Genomic DNA, 9,174 nt, shown 5'->3' with positions numbered 1-9,174 from the left:
TTGATTGATTGATTGATTGATTGATTGATTGATTGATTGATTGATTGATTTTTTTTTTTTTGTATTCATTTATTTTCCCAAAAAGCAAGAAAACGATTAGGTGTTATACGTTTTTGTAATGGATCTTGTTACATTTTATTTCAATGAATCATGTCTTCCCCTAAAATCAAATTTATTCATTTATTTATTTTATTTTATTTATTTATTTATTTTTATTTATTTTTTTTGATGTGCACAGAATGTAATCTTTCTTTGCCATACCAATGAGTAGTCCCCTTCCCTTCTTTTTTGTGTTTGTTCTTGTTTGGTGATTCTGTATTATGTATTTATTTATTTATTTTCCCAAAAAGCAAGAAAATGATTAGTTGTTATTAGTTTTTGTAATGGATCCTGTTACATGTTATTTCAATGAATTATGTCTTCCTCTAAAATCAAATTTATTTATTTTATTTATTTAGTTTTTTTGCACAGTATGTAATCTTTCTTTTCCATACTGATGGGTAGTCCCCTTTCCTTCTTTTTTTCCGTTTGTTCTTGTTTGGTGATTCCGTATTATTTATTTATTTATTTATCTATTTATCTATTTTCTATTGTTACTTAGCTAGTTAGTTAGTAGGTTAGTGGGCGGTTATTGTCTTTTTCTTTCTTTGTCTCGGTAGTCTTGGTTCCCTTCGACTAAAACAAGAAGTGATGGTGCTCATGGGAAATGCAGTTTTTGTCCCTATCTCACTAGAATGAGCTCAAGAAAAAATCTCCTCTCAGTGCCTTTAAACTGTGGCAGTGATATAAGGAGTGACAAACTTAATTCTGGTCGTAGTGTTTTTGGATTCAGTGAAACTTTATTTTAAGTTGGCCTTAAAACATGCAGGGCAACCTCTAAGCTCTGAGACTGGAGAAAATGTCACCGCTGGTTCCACAGATTAACACTGTGTGCAGACCACAGTCACAGGCTACAACCCCCATCAGTGATCTAAGCTAACACCAGCCACCAGTTTTCAAACACACTGTGTCCACGGGGGACCGAGCAGATCGTCCTCCCGTTGTGTCCGCTGGACGTCGGACCACAGCGCTGTTTGAGGAGGGACTACATATGGAGCCATTGAGCAGAAGGGGGAGGTCAGAGCGAAAGCAGCAGAGCTAATGTAGCTTGTTTTGGTAGAGGAGAGGCCAAAGGGCCATGTTAGAGCTAACCGGAGTGTGTGTCTGTGGCTGCTGGTGTGTGTACCCTCCCAGGCACAAACCACTACGGTGAGGGCTTGTTTGCCGACTGTGTGTCCATACGGCAGGGGGAAAGGAACAGACAGTCACCCTCCAACAACCGCCACATACCTCACATCCCAGCTGTCTGTCCTCCCTGGCCAAGACGGGAGGAGAGGAGGGACGCAGAGGCAGCTTCAGTCTGTGTGCCGAGGCTGGAGAGCACGGAAATAATACAGAAACAAGGTGTGACGGTAGAGAAGAAGCTCATTTAGAGCAGACCTCTTCATGTGGACTTTCCTTTGTTTATCTGTCTCTGTCTGCTGTGATGTTACTGTGTGTATTTAATGTCTTTAGCTGTCTGTCTGATTCATCTTTTAGTCTTTTCACTGTGACGCACATTGTGATGTCTATTCTAAATCAGTGCTTTTGAAGCAAACTTGTACAACTTTTTTTTTTTTTTAACTGTTGCCATGAATATGCTCTTGGATGACTCATTTTATACGTCCAACATTTTTGTTAAAATCACCATACTTGTACATTTTTATGGATTTTCTACACAGACGTTCGACAGTAAACCCAACATCTCTACTCTCAGTGTTGAAGAGCAGCTAACAGTCTGTTCAGAACCAAACATTTACACTGAGGCACAAATCTGCTGAGTCTCGAAAGAAAATCAGCATTAAGATTTCCTGACTTCCCTGAATGTACCAGAGATAAAGAATCCACCTGTAGTCTGTAAAAATACATGATAAAAGTTGTAGTCTTCAAAATCCATTTCTGGAACAGTTTCATACTGCTGAAGGAAGCCAGAGTGAAGCCTCTGTGAAAATGACTGTTAACAGTGAAACTGAGACTCACCACAGACAAATGACCAGGCGCTCCTCTGGGGATACACTGCACCAAGAAATGATGACATTTTGTTTAGCCGAATGGAGGCACAACTTCACCATCCTCCACAATACACAGGGAGGGATAAGAAGTCCAAAAGCCAAGTTTTTTCTCAAATCAGTGTTTCAGCCCCATTTATTTATTTTTCAGACATATCTGGAGGGCAGCATTTTTTCTTCACTTAATCCAAAGATAAAGTCACTTTTCACGATGCTGATCAGGCTGCAAACAGATGTCTTGACTGTAAGACTAGCCACCCATACCGTGCCCAAGTGCGCTTCAAATCGAAAGTTCAGTTCGTTTGGCCAGTGTGACTGCAAGTGTACTGTTCTCAGGCAACTTCGTGAGGAGTTGAGAACCAAAAACCTAAAGGGATGTTTACTTAGGGTATTGATGGGAACCAGTTCAGGGTTAAATCAAGAAACAACCAGAGAGAACATATCAGTCTTAAGAAATGCTTCGAGGTTTGCTGCAATGTCTTGCACCATGGTTGTTGTTATGGTTTGTCCTGATTCTGGTCTTGCCTGAACCCCGTGTGACTTTTTTTACTTCATTTACTTCATTTAGTTTTTTTTTTTTTTTTTTTTTAAGATGTTGCTTGTGCTGTTAGAGCAGCTCTCTTTTTGTTTTGGTTTTTCCTCTTTATTTCTTTTCATTCTAGTTCTCATCATATTTGGAGCCTGTTATTCCTTTAATGTCTCATTGGCCATTGACACCAAACTGGTTACGCCTGCAATGGTATTTTTACTTTTTTTTTTTGTCCCTTGTGTTTGTCCAGAGATTGTTCCATTTAACCATGATTTCAACTGTTAGCAGGTCGAAGCATGTTGATGCTAACAAGTGCTAGGTCAAATGTTCCATGTAGGCTGAGGAGAAGTAGGTGAGGCTTTGCGCCGGTGCTGTGGTGCCAGCTAAGTAGAGATGGAACTGACCTGTCCTTCTGTCTATTAGTATAGTAGATGTTAACCCAAAGTAGCATCATGCTATGCACAGACATGGGTAACAGAGATAACAACAGACATTAGTGGCACATTTGAAGAATTTTACCTGCTGTGACCAGACTGGCTACTGGAGATAGACTGAACAGACTGCTGAAGAAGCTCAGTCCTGGACCCTGTGGAGGTGGAGGCTGGCTGACTGGACAATATATATATATATATATATATATATATATATATATACACATAAATATATATATATACACATATATATATAATTTGGAAATAGTTTTTAACACTCTCGCCTTTGCAGTGTGTGACCTGCTGGGAGCTCCCTGACCGTAGCCTGCTCTTCTCCTGGTGTTCACTGCTGGAATCAGCCTGGAGGGAGTTTTCTTTCATGGAAAAACAACTTGTCTTGAAGCTGTCATCATCCCTCACCATTCACTCTGTGTGTTTTTATTGAGCTCTCCTCTCCCTGTCTTCATCACATCCCATGCACCATCATCCTGAAGCAGCAGGAAGGTGATGTCTGTCAGTACCATAAACACCTCACACAATGTTGACCAAAGCTGGGCCCTGTAACCTCTAATCAGAAAGGAAGTCCCAACCACAAGTGGATCCCTCCTGGCAGATCAGTTTCTCCCCACACACACACACACACACAATTTGTCCCCCCATCAATAGACAGTGTGGAAGACCAGCCCATCTGCCACGGGCCAGCCTGGCCAAAAATCTGGTCTGAGACTGCCACACTCTGTATGATTATATCTTCTGGTTGTCAACACTAACTGATCCAGACTGGAGGAAACTTACAGTGGGCTGGAGTCCACCAGAGCTGATGTTAGATTAAACCATGCCAAAGCTCAGCTGTGTCTCCAGTATCTGCACGCTGCCAGCTCTCCATCTTTAAACCACAGACTGGACACAGTGTGGGAAAACGGTGACTTCACTGGAACCAGAAACTGTCAGCTAATCTGAATATGATGCCATGGTTTATACTTCTCCATCACTTCCTGTGTCTCCATGTGTCCTGATTTTAGATAGTTACTTCACATTAGCCCCTCTTTCACTATATATAATCAATACTTTTTGTGTCCCATGCATTTTATGCTGTAATTTTGAGCACTATTGACATATCCCAACTTTGATCCTACATAACATGTCTTGATGTTTTGTTCAAGAAATTTGGGATGATGGCTTCCACTTCCAGGGCTTGATGCATTTTTCTGCAGATTTAGTTTTTTTTAAATGCTGTGGTCTTAAACTTTTGATCTGATGAACAGACTATTTCACTTTAATTGTTGTTTGTAATGAACTGCTTATTCAATTTAATTTCTATTTTCTAAATGTATTTATGTACTGAATTTCCCAGACAATAGGCTGCTCCAGAGTATAAGTCGTATCAGTTGAAAAAATGTGTCACGAAGAGGACAAGCAGCATTTGTTGTGACATTGCTTTGATAAGCTTCTACAACTTTATTAGTGGATGCAGAGTCTGACCACTGAGCAAAGCCTTCTCAAGCACATCCCAAAGATTCTCAGTGGGGTTAAGGTCTGGACTCTGTGGAGGTCAATCCATACGTGAAAATGATGTCTCTCGACCTGACCAACTGCTGATCATAGCAGATCCCCAGATCATAGCACTGCCTCGACAGGCTTGGACAGTAGGCACTAGGCATGATGGGTGATCACTTCATCTGCCTCTCTTCTTACCCTAATGGCCCATCACTCTGGAACAGGTCAGTCTGGACTTATCAGACCACATGACCTTCTTCCATTGCTCCAGAGCCCAGAATCATGATGCTCCTTTGCAATTTGAGGCTTTTTTCCCAGTTAGTTTCACTGATTATTGGTTTTCTTTGGGCTACACAGCTGTTTAGTCCCAATCCCTTGAGTTCCCTTCTAATTGTGCACGTGGAAATGCTCTTACTTTGCCAATGATTTGACCCTTCTCAAACACACTGCACCTTGTATCTGTGACCATATTTCAGTTTCAGTTTCTTTTCTCTGCATTGTTATATATTATTCTATAATAGTTGATGCAACTTAGAACTTTATTTAGTCTTATGTTGTGTTCCTGTACGGTCTCAGGGTTGATGTATATTAATCTGGCAGACAGGTGGCTCCTGTCTTCAGCGTGTGTCTCTAAGGTCTATTTGACCCTGTGTAAACTTTCACTTGGTCTCCTATCTCCATGATTCAACACACACACACACACACACACACACACACACACACACACACACACACACACACACACACACACACACACACACACACACACTGTTGGATAGCACATGTCAATGAAACCTTACACCAGCTGTGGGTTGAGACAGTGGTGTCAATCATGTTTGATGCCCAACTCAACCTTTGTATAGACGTAACAGTGACTGTTATAAAGTTGTATCGCCCCTGGTTATCAGGGCTTATTCTTTAGGGACCAGCGCTGTAGACTTTACTTGTGATCAGAATAAACACTGAACTGGGAACTAGCTCCTCTTTGAGCGATTCTTGAGAAGTGTACAAACAAAAATCTGGGTCAATTTGGTGCCCTGACCCGGGGACAACATTCTCTCAGAGTCTGTGCCTTAGGGTAGATGGAAAGATCGCAGACCTGTTTCCTCAGACATTTCCAGAGGCCTCTATTTTGTTTTATTTAACCTTTAATCAACCAGAGAAAACCCATTGAGATCTAGATCTCTTTTACAAAGGTGACCTGGGCAAAAAGTCTGTGGCACACATCATGATTAATAAACACAATGCAGTTATTTAAAGAACTATTAAAACAATACTTTAAGAAAGAAAAATAAATAAATAAATAAATAAATAAATAAATAAATACAGATGAAATGCTGAAAGTGAGTCGAAACACAAGTTCATAAACAAAGGGACCGGTCTATAGTTATTTGTCTGAGATTCCGCTCTTCAATAATTTAATTTGAAAATTGATCAAATTGTGCTCCTCTTACTCACTCTGTCTCTCCACTGCTCTACTGTGAGTGTTGATATTTAGACCAGTGCAGCATGAGCTTGAACAAGCTCCAATAGATTAACAACTTGACTTTAAAGAAGTCATGGGAGTTTTGACTGTAGTTTGTAACCCAAATCATGAAAAACACTCTACAACGGAGGGCGAAGAAGACGCAGGTGAACTTTTACTTCTCTAAATCACAAACAGGACCATTAGTCCTAGCGTTCTGTAATGGAGCGGCCTGTTTGGCTGCAGTGTTAGCTGCATGCACGACTGTAAATAATCATCCATTAAACTAATTACACCATGAAAGAGCCGCAGGTGCAGATTATGTCACAATTTAGGGGAACCTCCTGGAAAACCCCATCAAACAATATAAACTGCACATGTCTATCACTCATAAACAGTAACAAACCTGGTGAGTGGTAAGACTGGTGTGACTGAAAGAAAATCAAGAAAAACATTTTTAGCAGGAGAAATACAGATTCTATTACAAGAATACACAAACAGCTGTTATCAGTGAGTCAATCAGGTAAACAAAGAGAAAGAGAAAGTTTGGTGATCTTGAACGGAATAAAGGCGTGTGGTGTTTCTGAGCGCACAGTAAAAAACCTCAACAAGAGAATCAGTAATATGAAAGCTGCTTTGAGGAACAAGTGCTGCAGTAATGCCCCTGTACCTCAATGAATACCTCTTAAAGCAGTTTATGATCTTCAACATTTCACCACACACATCTTGAAGGACCCAGACGTATAAAAGCAAAGAGTGAATCAAACCTATAAAACTGACGGCAGCCTCGCCGGTTTGTCTCTATTATCTCATCTGTTCACTGCAAAAATGTCATGTCTCCTAAATCTAAATTTACAGATGGCCAGGCTACAGATGGCCACCTTTCCAACGGACTGTCCACTGTCTTTGCATATTTCATCTCAAACTGTAACACATCGTGCCATGTCTGCCTTTACACAGCTGAACAGGCGGTGTTATCCTACTGTTAGTGCCTCTAATGGTGGGGTAGACCTCCATTAAAGCAACCGCTCTATTGGCCGGTTGACCTGGCTCATGCATACTGCTAATCAACTTTTCTTTCACCGTTGGTACAAACGGTCCGTTTTCCCCTCTAATGGCTTGTCATGCATACAGGCCCATGGATGTAATATCCATGACATCACTCTTGTGTTTCTGATACAGAGTTTTGAAGCCTACCATCACTAGTGCCAAGTTAGTAATGCTGGACTCAAGCTAGCTTTTTTTCAGTCAGTGTGACGAAAAGGCAGGTCTCCAGACCCCCTGCAGACAGCTACAGGGTGCCCACCTGTCAGTCAAGTCAGCCATGACCTTATTTGGACAAAAGCCATACGTTTGATAATCCAGGTTGATGAGATGAGTTTAACTTATTGTTTTGTTAAATTTGTTCTGAGATCTTTCCACAGTGTGACAACAGGTTTTCCACAGGAGATGTGACCATGGACTGTATATAGAGTGGGCAGTGTGGCTCCACTTTTTACAATTGTATGGTTTTGAAACTAAAATACCCCCATCATATGCGCAGCCATTAAAGCAGTTGTACAGACTGTGAGGGATTCTGGGAGAATTTGAGTGAAGCCGGGTGACAAAAATAATACTTGTGTTTTTTCTTTCAGGAGTCTAATCACTTCTTGACTCTACGTCCCGACATATTTTACAATCCCTGAAAAACAAATACACAAGAACATCAGCTGTCAATCATTGTGAATGATGTAAAACCTTGTTTTGAACTGTGTATAACTAATGAAAACGAAACTTTTCAGAAAAAAAGAGGACTTGAACACAAAGCAGCCAAATTATATCTTCAAATCACAACAATCTGACATGAGGAACATTTCTATGAGGAGTATCAATTCTTTAAAGTTTGACCACAGCCCATCTGGAATGACTGGAGAGCCAGATTTTTGACCTATACTGCAGCCAGCCACCAGGGGGAGCAGTTTTTGTGGCTACCCCCCTTCGAGCAGAGCAGGATTATGTCCATTTTTTTTTTTTTTTTTTACAGTTGGTGGATGTGACACAGAGAAACAGGGAGAGATGTGGGGCAAAGAAAAAAAAAATAGATGCAGGCAAATAAACTCCCTCACACACACACACTGACACACACTGACACACACTGACACACACACACACACACACACACACACACACACACACACACACACACACACACACACACACACACACACACACACACAGAGTTGTAAACATCTTTGTCATTCAGTTGCATTCAGCGTCAGCCTGCTATGGTGTAGTGACAACATGTCAGCCTCCTCGACACACACACAAAGCAGAGTGGAGATAATAACCTCCCTCCATCACTCCCACACTGAGACATCATTTCAGGTGTGTGTGTGTGTGTGTGTGTGTGTGTGTGTGTGTGTGTGTGTGTGTGTGTGTGTGTGTGTGTGTGTGTGTGTTTGTGTGCTCATTGTGTTCACTCACCTGTGTGTATCAGGTCACCCAGAGCCTCCAGATGGAGAAGTTGTGTCCCTCCAGCTGAAGCCCCAGGTCCAGATTGGTCTCTGTGGAGAACCAGAGCCTCAGGGTGCTCCTGCATGCTGACACCTCCATCTCCCACAATACACCACCTCTCTCATACACACAATCACACACCACCCTTTTGTCAGTGTGGTTTCCATCAATCTTTGCCTTCACCAGCGTCAGCACTGTCAGGAATCCTAACATACACACAGCTGACTTCATCCAGGATTCTATCTAATACCCAGTCTTCATGTGGAAACCCTCCTCATTATTACACAGCTGAGATTAAACCATCATGTGTACCTGTAAAATTGACTTGTCAGATCTTACAGTCTACACATTATCTCTCAGCCTGCAGTCTCCACATGCACAGACACTTTTTGAATCAACACTTTTTCAGTAATCACTCGAGATCAGATGACTTTTTCTAATGTGAGCAGTGTCAAACCCACGCAGACTTATCACCATCTCTCCAGCTGCCCTCACTGTTACACCAGGTCAAAGCATCATCCCTCGGCTTCAACAGCTCAACGTTTGACTGTAGCTGTTTAAAATCTGCCGGTGGAGCCAGAGTTTTTTTTTTTTACTAACTGTCTTGAAATAAGAAAAATGTTTTGATTAAAGAAACTTCACCAGTTCACTTTTCTTACACACCTTACAGTT

The sequence above is a fragment of the Halichoeres trimaculatus genome, unplaced genomic scaffold (genome assembly GCF_033239565.1).
Source record: "Halichoeres trimaculatus isolate MK-OKI-2021-1 unplaced genomic scaffold, fHalTri1.1 fHalTri1_scaffold_7, whole genome shotgun sequence".
In the NCBI taxonomy this organism is placed as follows: Eukaryota; Metazoa; Chordata; class Actinopteri; order Labriformes; family Labridae; genus Halichoeres; species Halichoeres trimaculatus.
The sequence above is the reverse complement of the archived record's forward strand: the minus strand, read 5'-3'. Positions refer to the sequence as shown.